The sequence below is a fragment of the Salmo salar genome, chromosome ssa02 (genome assembly GCF_905237065.1).
Source record: "Salmo salar chromosome ssa02, Ssal_v3.1, whole genome shotgun sequence".
NCBI lineage: Eukaryota > Metazoa > Chordata > Actinopteri > Salmoniformes > Salmonidae > Salmo > Salmo salar.
The window spans coordinates 39,391,033-39,406,173 of NC_059443.1; positions in this window are offsets into that span (position 1 = coordinate 39,391,033).

The window sequence follows — 15,141 nt, forward strand, 5'->3', positions numbered from 1 at the left end:
ACAAAGAGCCAAACAGAATCTAAAATGTTAACATTAAGTCAGTACTACGGTGGCTTGCGAAAGTATTCACCCCCCTTGGCATTTTTCCTATTTTGTTGCCTTACAACCTGGAATTAAAATGAATTTTGGGGTGGTTGCATAATTTGATTTACACAACATGTCTACCACTTTGAAGATGCAAAATTTAAAAATTGTGAAACAAACAAGAAATAAGACAAAAAAGTCGAACTTGAGCGTGCATAACTATTCACCCCCCCAATGTCAATACTTTGTAGAGCCACCTTTTGCAGCAATTACAGCTGCAAGTCTCTTGGGGTATGTCTCTATAAGCTTGGCACATCTAGCCACTGTGTTTTTTTGCCCATTCTTCAAGGCAATACTGCTTCAGCTCCTTCAAGTTGGATGGGTTCCACTGGTGTACATCAATCTTTAAGTCATACCACATATGCTCAATTGGATTGAGGTCTGGGCTTTGACTAGGCTATTCCAAGACATTTAAATGTTTCCCCTTAAACCACTCCAGTGTTTCTTTAGCCGTATGCTTAGGGACATTGTCCTGCTGCTGGAAGGTGAACCTCCGTCCCAGTCTCAAATCTCTGGAAGACTGAAACGGGTTTCCCTCAAGAATTTCTGTGTATTTAGTGCCATCCATCATTCCTTCAATTCTGACCAGTTTCCCAGTCCCTGCCGATGAAAACATCCCCACAGCATGATGCTGCCACCACCATGCTTCTGTGGGGATGGTGTTCTAGGGGTGATGAGAGGTGTTGGATTTACGCCAGACAGCGTTTCCCTTGATGGCCAAAAATGTCAATTTTAATCTCAACTGACCAGAGTACCTTCTTCCATATGTTTGGGGAGTCTCCCAAATGCCCTTTGGCGAACACCAAATGTGTTTGCTTATTTTATTCTTTAAGCAATGGCTTTTTTCTGTCCACTCTTTTGTAAAGCCCAGCTCTGTGGAGTGTATGGTTTAAAGTGGTCCTATGGACAGATACTCCCATCTCTAATGTGGAGCTTTGCAGTTCCTTCAGGGTTATCTTTGGTCTCTTTGTTGCCTCTCTGATTAATGCCCTACTTGCCTGGTCCATGAGTTTTGGTTGGCGGCCCTCTCTTGGCAGGTTTGTTGTGGTGCCATATTCTTTCCATTTTTTAATAATGGATTTAATGGTGCTCCGTGGGATGTTCAAAGTTTCAGATTTTTTTTATAACCCAACCCTGATCTGTACTTCTCCAGAACTTTGTCCCTGACCTGTTTGGAGAGCACCTTGGTCTTCATGGTGCTGCTTGCTTGGTGGTGCCTCTTGCTTAGTGGTGTTGTCACGCCCTGACCATAGAGAGCCCTTGGTTCTCTATGGTGTAGTAGGTCAGGGCGCGATTAGGGGGTGTTCTAGTTCAATATTTCTATGTTGGTGTTTTGTATGGTTCCCAATTAGAGGCAGCTGGTAATCATTGCCTCTAATTGGGGATCATATTTAGGTAGCCATTTTTCCCACCTGTGTTTGTGGGATATTGTTTGGTTTTGTGCTTGTTGCACCACGTAGTCACGTTTTGTTGCTTGTTATTGTTTTGTTGAAGAAGTTTCACTGTAATTAAATATGTGGAACTCAACACACGCTGCGCCTAGGTCCGTTTCTTACAACAACCGTGACAGGTGTTGCAGACCCTGGGGCCTTTCACAACAGGTGTATATATACTGAGATCATGTGACAAATCATGTGACACTTAGATTGCACACAGGTGGACTTTATTTAACTAATTTTGTGACTTCTGAAGGTAATTGGTTGCACCAAATCGTATTTAAGGGCTTCATAGCAAAGGGGGTGAATACATATGCACCTTTCCTTTTAGAATTTTTTGAAACTAGTAATTTTTTGATTTCACTTCACCAAGTTAGACTATTTTGTCTGTCCATTACATGAAATCCAAATAAAAATCTATTTACATTACATGTTGCAATGCAGCAAAATAGGAAAAACGCCAAGAGAGATGAATAATTTGGCAAGGCACTGTACATTTTTATCTCAACATTGGAATCTCATATTGATGGGGTCATGAATGTTATGAATTAAAGTTGTCTGAACCTATAACTGAAATGACAATCCATCTCAACAATGTTATGGAACTGCCAGGCACACATAGAATATTTTTTTTAAATAAGGGAGTATGTTGTGGTGACCTGACTGTATAGTCAATTGTGGTTCTAATTAGGATTGTGGAGGCCATCTTGTCCTGCCTAATTGAACCTTACAAATATTTTTACATGGTTGGTACATTTAAAAAACGTATGTATAGGGGCTATGTCAGAGTCCAACGCTAATGCTGTAGAGTACATGGCTGTTGACATATGTTTTATGAATATGCATGACTACATAGTGAAACATGCAGTTAGCAACTATTCAAAGTTGAAAAATTGTCAGATGTATTGGCCATCAAACCTCTATGGTTGTTTTGCTATCTGTCTGTGTTGTGCTGGGGATGGTTGTTTGGGTAGGTAATGCTTTGTTTTCTGAGGGGCTCCAGCTGCAGACATGCCAGCAATCTAACCACAACAGGTCGTTCATCACCTCTGGGCTGACTGTTGGGATAAAGCACTCGGCTTATAGAAGGGATAGCAGGCGACACCACCATTAAATCACTGTGGGGAGAGAAGAACTGGAGTCAAGTGGAACAGGCATTTTGTGTTTCTCTGTTGCTCCAAGCCTCTCTCCTCATGTCTCTCACCCTCTCTCTTCTCCTTTTCCTTCACTCTTTTTTGTTTCTCCCTCACATTCTTTCTAATTTCCATTCCCTGTTCCCCTCTTCTCTCACTTTATCTTTCTTCCACAATCCATTTCTCTCCACTCCAACTTCTCTCTATTTCTCTCTTCCGCCCATTCTTTCCATTTCTTAGCCTCCTATCAGTATGTTGTGTTGGCTCGTGTTCTCTCTGCCAACTCTCGTATCCATATAACATTTCTCGGCTACGCTGTCTGCTTTTCCCAGGGCTGTCTTTCCTGTGAAAGGAGTGGAGCGCAAGGCTGTCAGGGCTGCTTCTCCTCTGATTTATTCACAAGTCAAGGCTCGGGGTTCACTTGTAACGCATGTGTGAGAGGGCCTTGAAGATCAGCTGCATGCAGGCCATTAAAATGCAATAGACGTCTCCGCTAGCTTAATTAGCAGTACAGCTTGTCATAACAGATGGATGGTGAGCATCTGTTGAAAACCAGGTTCCTACTATTTAATCTACCTCTTCCTAGTCTGTTACTTAGTGTTTGTTTGCTTTACAACATCAGCACCCTCCAGAGGTAGGCCGACAAAGCTAACTCGAACAGGTTGACACCTGGACAGACCTGGCGGAGCCAACTCAAACTGCGTATATTACTATATTATGAGCTATTACTTGGTACGTGATGAGGCTTGCATTTACTATTACTGGGTAGCATTCAAAGAGAAGCAGAGAAGATTTCCACAATCAAACATTCTGATAACAGAAGGCATATAATAATGATAATTTCGCAATAATGTTCCACTGTCTTTATTCCAGGGAAGGGAAATGTATCTTTAAACTGAGAAAACGTACAAATTAGTTCATGAAAGGAGAAGTATCAATAGAAGCAGTTGTCTAACCTCTACATGCCCTCCCTCCCTCCCTTTCTCATTAAGCATCCAATCAGCCATTTATTCCAGGACCAGGAGGACAATGCTTTACTAATCAGTTTTACAGCAGGTGGTTCCCGCGTGTGTGTGGTTGAGGGCTTGGTATATGAGGGTGTGTATGTGTGTGGTTGCCGGCTTGGCGCAGTTTAGAAAACAGAACTGAGGCAACAGGCACAAAACACTGGATTCGAAGAACAATACACATTGTGCACAAACGCTGTGGAGTTCTTTCTTACCTGATCACATTCTCTTTCTATCAGTAGAGGAATATTCAGCAGACACTGAGTTTCACAATATGCCAAGACAAACGATGAATGACTAAACTGATATATTAAAATCATGCAAAGAGTCTATTTCACATTTCAATCATACCAGTACAATTTGAGCCTATTGAACAATTATGACATTGGTTACACAAAAGAACATTGAACAGAGTTGATATGCATTTTTCCCTCCCAAAATGTGTGCCGTTGCTTTCAAATTAGAACACGAGTTTCAAATCAGTTGCTTTTCCATAACAGTATGTTGTTGCTCATTCACTTCCTTTCATAGCCCAACATCAGCAACAAGCTCTTGAAGATGGAACGTTTATGAAATGGGTTTGATTTGACAAAGTTCATCCATCTTCTTGGGTAATTAATATAGCAGCCTGTCTCGCTTTGTTTCCTAGTAACTCCTGTCTCATCAGGTGTATGACAGGAATGCAGATATAGTGAAGTTGCCAGAGAGTGAAAGGGAAACAGTTGATGAGCTGCCACTACTAATTATACTGCTCCTGTCACCAAGTATTCACAGTGTTATTCAGCATTTTAAAGGAAACACATTCGGTGGCAACATCTCGAAGCCTCCTTTCACTTAAGACCGAGATAAAGAATGTATGATAGTGTGATACAGTCAATAAAATTATGTTCCGACATCAATTTAGCTAGCTAAACCAACTGCCCAAGATTTAATTATGTATTTTCAATATGGAAATATGATATAATCTCCTAGCCTGGCAGTAGTATGGCAGTATTCATGGTGGTGGATGTCACCAGGAGGTCTGCAGTTCCTGACGACTACATTAGTGCCACCCCAGTTCAATCCTGGTGTCTCATGCTGGTATTGTAATGAGCCAGCCACACAGGCAGCCCCGGTGATGCTCCAAGAGAAAGAGGTGTGTCTGATCACTGATGGCAGGGACCCTCCCACTCACCACAGATGTTATAGAAGACTTACCTCCAAGAGAAGCAAATAGACGACATTCTCTCATCAAGTTTTTACGCTATTCAATTTGGGTTGGATCATCAACGAAGAAAGAAAGAAAGACAGACACAGACAGAGAGACTTAATAGGCTAAACAAAATCAGACATACACCAAAACGTTCAAGCCAAGATGATGAGGTGACAACTGCAAACACTAATTAGGATGATTCCCTGTGCAGCATACTCAAAACCAGACAGAGAGAGAGAGCAGTGACAGCCAATCTTGCTGTACAGTTACTAAATGTGTGAGACCAGACCCACTCACTTGTCCTACAGCCTGACGACTCAGGCTTAATCCTGTTCATAAAGGCGGGCCACACGGCTGCTCTCTTCTTTCCATTACCCATAAACCTCTCAATCTTCCCAGACTGCCTGCTTGCCACAGATAAAGACGAAGCCAAATATAATTTACCCTGGTTTTATGAGCTTTTCCTGAGTTTAGTCTTGGAGTTAGCAAAACCCACTCTGCTCTCTCTCTCTCTCTCTCTCTCTCTGTTTCTTATTCTCTTCTTCCCCCTTTCTCCTGTCTTTTGATTATCTCCGGCAGAGTATAATGTATAAAATAAACACATCTCTTCTCAATAAGAGCACCCACGGTAATGAGCATTAGCTGGGAGAGAGACTTTTTAATGGAAAACAAGCTTATGTTTCCTTTGTTTACATTCAGAATGGCTCTGTTGTCTCTGGGGAAACTGTAAGAGGTAGGTAAGTCCACAAGTGAGTTAAACTGCAGGCTTTTGGAGTTGATATTGGAAAACAATCTGATTATCTCTCTCTTTAGACCACTGATCACGGATTGATGCCTTTGTCTGTTCATAGGAGGGCGCGTTAAGTGGGAAGTGAGTCAGGAGGGAAACGGCTTTGTTTCTGGATGATATTCAGTCATTACCAGACCACATCTGTAAAATGTGATCATATCATCCTCTTTGATTCAGCAGTCTGAATGGGGGGGTTACATCCAAAACATGCAGTGCGGGATGCAGGGTGAAATTAGTTCAAACGAGGGTACACAATTTACTCTATAATCACAGCTACATTTAAAGCCAAGGTTTTTTTTTTTTATCTGATACTTCCTTGAATAGTGCACCCAAATGTGTGTGTGTGTGTACAAACTGCCAGCAAATAATCCCTTAGTTATGCTGTCACAATACTTAATTAGGCTATTGCTTTAAGAAACTTAATAAAGATACTGCCAGCCCTTTGTCATTCTATTTCTGTTGATCCGTCACAACAGATAAGCTCCCAGCAAGAACAGGTTCCATGTGGTCAGTGGTCATCTGCTAGAGCAGGGTCCCATGTGGTCCTTAGCTCACCCCGCTGGGTGATAATGCCATTTGTTGCACCACGCCTGTGCATGCGCCATCTGGGGATTTAATGAGCCCAGCACCCCATCAATGATGCCAACTGATGGAGCATCCCACACACACCATCCCCAGGGCCCCACAACCCACACTATGACTCAGCAAATACAACTAGTCAGGGTGATATGCTCACACATGCCCGTGCACACACACACACTTTTATACACAGCCTCTCATCAACTTTTGCTACAGTGATGTAAAACTCCAGTGATACATAAATAATTGCTTAAAAAAACTATCAAGAAAACGGACTGAATTTGCTGACACTTGGTTAACAGCTCAATCTTCGCTTAATATCTGTAATTATCAGGTCACGGTGCCACAGTCTTCATTAACCCCCAAACACTTTCAAACTCCTCATCTACAACCTTTATAGTTAAATCTATTTTGTTTTCCGAGAACCAAATATCAAACAAGGACATCAGCTACTTCTGAAAGAACGGAGTGGGTTTTATGGAGCGCTTGTGTGGAACACTAAGGGTTGTGCACTGTGCCTTTCGGCTGTTTATCTAAACTGAGCTTTGCCCTGAGTTTTCATCAGTGCGGGGGAAAGGATCAATTTAGTGCTTTTCATGTGGGTGTCCGGCTGTGCTTTGAATGGTGTCATCTTGACTTAGCACCACAGAACTGAACCTTAATCAAAGGCTTGATGGCGGCTTGATCCGGTCTGTGATGTGGACTTTAAAGTGGCCCTCTCCCAAGGGCCTGAGTGGGACTCTCTCAAAGCCCTCTGATACTTCTCTCCAAGTGCCCAAAGCCAGCAGTGAGCCTGGACAGTGGGCACCTACTGGGCACGTTGGCAAGGGAAGAGACAGTAAGGCACCATGGTCCTTCATTGCCCTCCTTATCTAAGGCTTTCGTCTTATTGATAGTTGGGCGTGGTACCCCTCAATGTCTTGACAAACGTCTCTGCATGTTTCGGTATTGGGCACAAGACTGCACCAGCCTTCATAGTCTTCATAGCGTCCATTGCCATTATACGTGTATTACTAGCAAACACACTTAAGGACTCCCTTTGACAGGAGCACAGCTCTACGGTTGTAGCTGCATGGTGAACTTTCATAAGACATGATCATGATGTGCTCTCCCTAATAAACCGTAGCGAGTACGAACATAACACACTGTTCAGATAGTAATTAGCCACAGGACAATCCTATAACAAGAGCACACTATTCTCAAAACAAAGTATAAATATAAGCCTCCTTCATAAACAAATGCCAATTCCAGAACTTCATCAAAAATAAATCAAATGTCACACAGAAGGAGGCTTCAACAAGCCTTTAATCTGATTAAAGCCACCTGCTGTTCACTTATTCATTTTAATATTGCAGACACCACTGGTTCTCTGACCCCATTATTTGTTCCTTATCTGATGTTCGGAAAGCTAAATCAACACCAGCTTGTAGTACTGTAAGTCTCTCAAAAACAGGATGTGGCCTTTGTGGAATAAAAGCAGGAGAGAAGCAAGCCACGGTAGGGTGAGTAGAGCAACCTTGTCATGCCACCAAGTCCTTTAAGGACAAAAAGCAATTAACATTTTTAAAAAGGCAAATAGCATTAAAATGAACAAGCAATACAGTTTTTGAAACACGCACAGCCAAGGGGGGAACTAAATGGCACCTTCCTCAGGGAGCCTTTAAGTGGAGCGGATGTAACCTTTTTTGTTGTTTGTTTCAGACAGTTTTTCTTCTAAAGAAAAGGAACTCTCTCACTTGGGCCCTGGGAAACTGAGAGAGGACGGGAATCAAAGGACTTTTTAAAAATTGCACAGTTCCACGGTATTGCCAATGGGAAGAAATGAATGATTTCTTCTTCGTGTTCAATCCACATTTTTCAGGCACCCAGATGAAAGTTATTTTGCTGACTACTCGTCTAGTCCCCTTATCCACCATGACTTCTTCAACACAACGTGATTTATTTGATTTACGATGGGGGCGATTGTTTGTTGATTTGGTTTCTATTTTGTCGCCTATTGCTGTTCCTTTGATTATGTTGGACACTGTTGTGAGGAGAACACTTTCCCGTAATGCTCATTGTGCCCTGTGGTCCCAAATACCTACTGAAGGACTTCATCTGCCTCAACATAAGGTTTCTACCAGGCTGCCACCCACTAGCCTGGCGCTCCCATCTCTCTACTCGTACTGTGTGCACTTAAGTAGACCCTGAAGCGCTGTATCCAAGCCCTAGTCTAAGGACGCCAACTCTGTATGAGTTACCTTCCAGCTGACACAAAGTAATTCACTTCTGGTCTGATTGAGCCATCAAGTGCAGTCAACGTATATCTGTTCATTTGAGCTCAACAGTAAAAACAACTTTAGATTAGGAATATTATGGTCAATCAGGTTGAAGTGGTGTTTCAAATTAGATCGTTGTGTAACAGACCGCAGATCAGTATCTGAAATTGGAAAGTGTTTCATGTCCTTTCCTTTCACTCTAATTCATTGGGTTAGAAAAAAACTAAAGGAATCATGAATCATTCACAACTGGGTAGGTATCAAGTTTGTCACATTTCAATTGAATAAACTCAAGCACACATTCAACTAATTCTAATTGAACCAGCATCCATCATTAGAGAGGGTAGATGAATGATCTGTTAGGAAATGTCTAGTCCACTCCACCCACCCAACCACACACACACATAAAATCCATTACTTAATCCAGTGGGCTTTATTAACTATAATTATCAGTGTCTCCGCTGTTCTCTTCACTGTTCTAATAGGCTTTCTTAGTCTGGGGCATACCATTGTATCTACATGGGGTATTTCCCTTTTGGGTGAAACCATTAGAGTGCAAAAAATCTTCAAAGGCCTTGGGTCTTACTCCCACAGCCCACAAGCATATATCTCATGCGGTGGGAGCTGTTAAGGGTCAGATTGTTCGGGATGTTTTTTGAGCTAATTATGCAGAGAAAATAAAACCCTTCAGGCTTGCAGGGACAAACAGATCTTATCATCAAATGGATGGGATGCATTTAGTTTGAATGGCTCAGGATCTCTGGGGTCCAAACTTGAAGGATGCCTATGCATTGAAATTGGCGTTGCTTTCAACTACAAGCCAATGTTTCGGAATGGCAGAAAGAGGGAGACATAATTGTCTGGAGTGTCAACAATTTTGTGTCAGCGCTAGTAATTGAATTGCACATTCAATATAGTAAGGTCCATAATTATTGGCACCCTTGATAAAGATGACCAAAAAATACTGTGTAAAATTAATAATAGAAATACTGCGCTATATTGAAGCCAAAAAATTGGGAAATTATATTATTTTATAGTAATACAATCAATCAGAGTAAGAGATATTGTTTAACAAGTAATACAAAAATTGAGCCTTTTTCTTAAATGTTTTATGAGATTGTGGAACACGTTGGGAGGGATTCCTCCATACAGACCATTCCTCCATACAGAATCTTTCCAGATCCTTGATATCCTCCATCTTCTCTTATGGACTGCCCTCTTCAATTCAAGCCGAAGAACACCATCCCAACCGTGAAGCACGGTGTGGGAGCATCATGTTGTGGGGGTGCTTTGCTGCAGGAGAGACTGGTGCACTTCACAAAATAGATGGCATCATGAGGCAGGAAAATTATGTGGACATATTGAAGCAACATCTCAAGACATCAGTCAGGAAGTTAAAGCTTGGTCGCAAATGGGTCTTCCAAATGGACAATGACCCCAAGCATACTTCCAAAGTTGTGGCAAAATGGCTTAAGGACAACAAAGTCAAGGTATTGGAGTGGCCATCACAAAGCCCTGACATCAATCATATAGAAAATTTGTGGGCAGAACTGAAAAAACGTGTGTGAGAAGGAGGACTACAAACCTGACTCAGTTACACCAGCTCTATCAGCAGGAATGGCACAAAATTCACTCAACTTATTGTGGGAAGCTTGTGGAAGGCTACCCAAAACGTTTGACCCAAGTTAAACAATGTAAAGGCAATGCTACCAAATACTAATTGAGTGTATGTAAACTTCTGACCCACTGGGAATGTGATGAAAGAAATAAAAGCTGAAATAAATCATTCTCTCTACTATTATTCTGACATTTCACCTTCTTAAAATAAAATGGTGATCCTAACTGACCTAAGACAGGGAATTTTTACTAGGATTAAATGTCAGGAATTGTGAAAAACTGAGTTTAAATGTACACTGCTCAAAAAAATAAAGGGAACACTTAAACAACACAATGTAAGTCCAAGTCAATCACACTTCTGTGAAATCAAACTGTCCACTTAGGAAGCAACACTGATTGACAATAAATTCCACATGCTGTTGTGCAAATGGAATAGACTACAGGTGGAAATTATAGGCAATTAGCAAGACACCCCCAATAAAGGAGTGGTTCTGCAGGTGGTGACCACAGACCACTTCTCAGTTCCTATGCTTCCTGGCTGATGTTTTGGTCAGTTTTGAATGCTGGCGGTGCTTTCACTCTAGTGGTAGCATGAGACGGAGACTACAACCCACACAAGTGGCTCAGGTAGTGCAGCTCATCCAGGATGGCACATCAATGCGAGCTGTGGCAAGGTTTGCTGTGTCTGTCAGCGTAGTGTCCAGAGCAGGCCAGTACATCAGGAGACGTGGAGGAGGCGGTAGGAGGGCAACAACCCAGCAGCAGGACCGCTACCTCCGCCTTTGTGCAAGGAGGAGCAGGAGAAGCACTGCCAGAGCCCTGCAAAATGACCTCCAGCAGGCCACAAATGTGCATGTGTCTGCTCAAACGGTCAGAAACAGACTCCATGAGGGTGGTATGAGGGCCCGACGTCCACAGGTGGGGGTTGTGCTTACAGCCCAACACCATGCAGGACGTTTGGCATTTGCCAGAGAACACCAAGATTGGTAAATTCGACACTGGCGCCCTGTGCTCTTCACAGATGAAAGCAGGTTCACACTGAGCACATGTGACAGACGTGACAGAGTCTGGAGATGCCGTGGAGAACGTTCTGCTGCCTGCAACATCCTCCAGCATGACCAGTTTGGCGGTGGGTCAGTCATGGTGTGGGGTGGCATTTCTTTGGGGGGCCGCACAGCCCTCCATGTGCTCGCCAGAGGTAGCCTGACTGCCATTAGGTACCGAGATGAGATCCTCAGACCCCTTGTGAGACTGTTATGCTGGTGCGGTTGGCCCTGGGTTCCTCCTAATGCAAGACAATGCTAGACCTCATGTGGCTGGAGTGTGTCAGCAGTTCCTGCAAGAGGAAGGCATTGATGCTATGGACTGGCCCGCCCGTTCCCCAGACCTGAATCCAATTGAGCACATCTGGGACATCATGTCTCGCTCAATCCACCATCTGAGTTGCATTTGCACCACAGACTGTCCAGGATCCTTTAGTCCAGGTCTGGGAGGAGATCCCTCAGGAGACCATCCGCCACCTCATCAGGAGCATGCCCAGGCGTTGTAGGGAGGTCATACAGGCACGTGGAGGCCACACGCACTACTGAGCCTCATTTTGACTTGTTTTAAGGACATTACATCAAAGTTGGATCAGCCTGTAGTGTGGTTTTCCACTTTAATTTGAGTGTGACTCTAGGATGAGTTATTTTAGTGTTCCCTGTATTTTTTTTAGCAGTATATTTGGCTAAGGTGTATGTAAACTTCCGTCTTCAACTGTATTTCCTGTAGCCCTTTTGTCACAGAAATCTTTGTCGTCAGACGATATAGCGAAATCATCGTCGGAGAACGTGGACCAATACGCAGAGGAGTTAGTGCTCCTCATCTTAATTTATTAAATGAATGTGAACACGGCGAAAAAACAAGAAAACGAATCAATACTGGTGACAGTTTTACAGGCAGAATAAACGCAGTGCAAAATACAACTACCCACAATCTACCAAACAAACACACACCTACTTATAGGACTCCCAATCAGAGGCAACTAGAAACACATGCCTCCAATTGAGAGTCCAGCACCCAAAACTTCACATAGAAAAACAAACCTAGAACCTATACCAAAACTAACACACCCCACTACATCACACACAAAACCCCACAATACAAAACAAATATATCTCTGCCATGTCCGGACCAAATATAATATAAATAATACCTAAATATTGGTCAGGACGTGACATTACCCCCCCTAAAGGTGCATACACCGAATGCACCAACACAAAGAAAACCCAATACAAAAATAAACCCCCTAAACTAAAGGGAGGGAAGGGAGGGTGGCTGCCGTCAACGACGGCACTGTGCTACACCCCCCCTCCCCAACCCACCTATATTGGAGGTGGCTCCGGTTCTGGCCTACTGCCCTCCAGACCGTAGACAGACTTGCTTGGCTTTGGACAGTAGGCAGACTCCTTCGGTTCCAGGTTGTAGGCCGACTCCTTCGGTCCGGGCTGTAGGCAGACTCATTACATTCACAGTTAATTAATTATATTTTGGGATCGTAGCCAGACTCACCCGGTTCTGGGTCACAGGCAGATTCCCTCAGTCCCGGGTCGCAGGCCGACCCCCTTGGTTCCGGGTCGCAGGTAAACCCCTTCTGTTCCGGGTCGCAAACAGACCCCTTCGGTTCCGGGTCGCGGGCAGACCACTTCGGTTCCGGGTCACGGGCAGACTCCGGGCAGACGGGCCACTCTGGCAGCTCCGGGCAGACGGGCCACTCTGGCAGCTCCGGGCAGACGGGCCACTCTGGCAGCTCCGGGCAGACGGGCCACTCTGGCAGCTCCTGACTGGCAGGCGGCTCTGGCAGCTCCTGACTGGCGGGTGGCTCTGGCAGCTCCTGACTGGCGGGTGGCTCTGGCAGCTCCTGACTGGCGGGCGGCTCTGGCAGCTCCTGACTGGCGGGCGGCTCTGGCAGCTCCTGATTGGCGGGCGGCTCTGGCAGCTCCTGACTGGCGGGCGGCTCTGGCAGCTCCTGACTGGCGGGCGGGAGAGTGCGCACCTCAGCGAAACATGGCGCCCTCCACTCCTTACGCTCCTCCACATAATCACGGGTAGCTGGCTTATGGCTCTTCCTTGGCCTAGCCAAACTACCCGTGTGCCCCCCCAAAATAATTATTGGTGGTGCCTCTCAGGCTTCCTCGCCAGCCGTGTACCCCGGTAGCATTCCCGGTTCTCACCAGCCTTCTTCCACGGGCCCTCTCCGGCCAGAATCTGTTCCCATGTCCACTTTTCGTGATTGTCCATGTCAAAATCCCTTTTCATAGCGTAGTCCATATATTTGTTCTTCGTGACCTGCTCCTTCCTCCGCTGCTTGGTCCTGGTTTGGTGGGTAGTTCTGTCACAGAAATCTTCATCGTCAGACGATATAGCGAAATCATCGTCAGAGAACGTGGACCAATACACAGAGGAGTTAGTGCTCATCATCTTAATTTATTAAATGAATGTGAACACGGCGAAAAAACAAGAAAACGAATAAAGACTAGTGACAGTTTTACAGGCAGAATAAACGCAGTGCAAAATACAACTACCCACAATCTACCAAACAAACACACACCTACTTATAGGACTCCCAATCAGAGGCAACTAGAAACACCTGCCTCCAATTGAGAGTCCAGCACCCAAAACTACACATAGAAAAACAAACCTAGAACCTATACCAAAACTAACACACCCCACTACACCACACACAAAACCCCACAATACAAAACAAATATACCTCTGCCACGTCCTGACCAAATATAATACAAATAATACCTAAATATTGGTCAGGACGTGACAGCTTTCCTGCAGTCAATGACCAAAAATCACCCTCATTGGCCTCATGGGTGGAATGTTATTGTTTTTCAGAATTTCGTAATCAATCAAGGTTTTTTTGGTATTTCTATGTCAAATAGTTTTGTTATATTTTAGTCTCCTGTGATGTATATAAAGTGCAAACTCAAAATGTAATACAATTTTGCTCAAGCTGCAGACAGCTATATCGGTCTGTTAATGCAGGACTATTAAAGAAATGTGCAATTAAAGGCCCAGCACTACTTTTGTGATTTTTTTTTTTATTTAAAAAAAATATATATATGTATATATAGATCTTTTTTTCAGGGGGTGCTGCCGCACCCTCAGCACCACCACTATGATTATGTGAAAATCTTACGTAAAAAGCATCTATGTCTCCCTGTTGGAAAAGGTCAGACATGTCAGTTGCCCAGCTCCCCCTATGGAGAGATCCCATTGAAAAACTTTGCTGGCTATCCTGGCAATTGGCAATTGCATATCCAACAGTCTATTCCAAAGTTTTTAAATGGCCAAGGACAACAAGTATGCACTTGGAAACGTGTCTATTTACCCAATTTTTGCGTAGAGAAGATTTGACTGAGAGGTCAGAAGATGTTAGTAGAAGGGGTGAAGAGAGAAGATGATAATGTCTTTATCAATTTCAACTCAGTCTTGCGATAATATCAAAAAGAGCTTGTAGTAAATGCTGACCATGACCTCATGTTACAGGAATCCCGTCTACAAGGGGAACACGAATTCCACCATATTCTGGATATATGAGAGAAGTTTAAGATTCTAGGCAATGTTTGTTTTCGGGGAAACAGTGCGGAATTGAATTAGGAGAGACAGCGGTGAAATGAGTGCAGGATGGTCTCTCGATTCCACCAATCAAATAAACAACAATAGGGTGACCGACCGCAGGGAAATCTTTTGAGGGAAAGTTGTGTCCCTGAAACTCTGTGAGAAGAACAAAGAGAGAGAACAGGAGAGAGAGAGAAGAAAGTGGGAGATGGAGAGAGAGATAGAGGCACACTCTGAGAGTGGAACAAAGGGTGTGAGTTAGAAAGACAGAGAGACATTCACTGAGAGGAGAAGAGAGCGCGAGAGAAAGAGGACACAAAAAGCTGCTTGACTGGGTTTGAGACCGTGCCAGGATGTCCTAGAGGGCCACGGCTCTAATTGCTTTTGTTATTGATGCACCAGCAGGTGTCAGCAAAGCAAATGCTAAGGAGGGTACA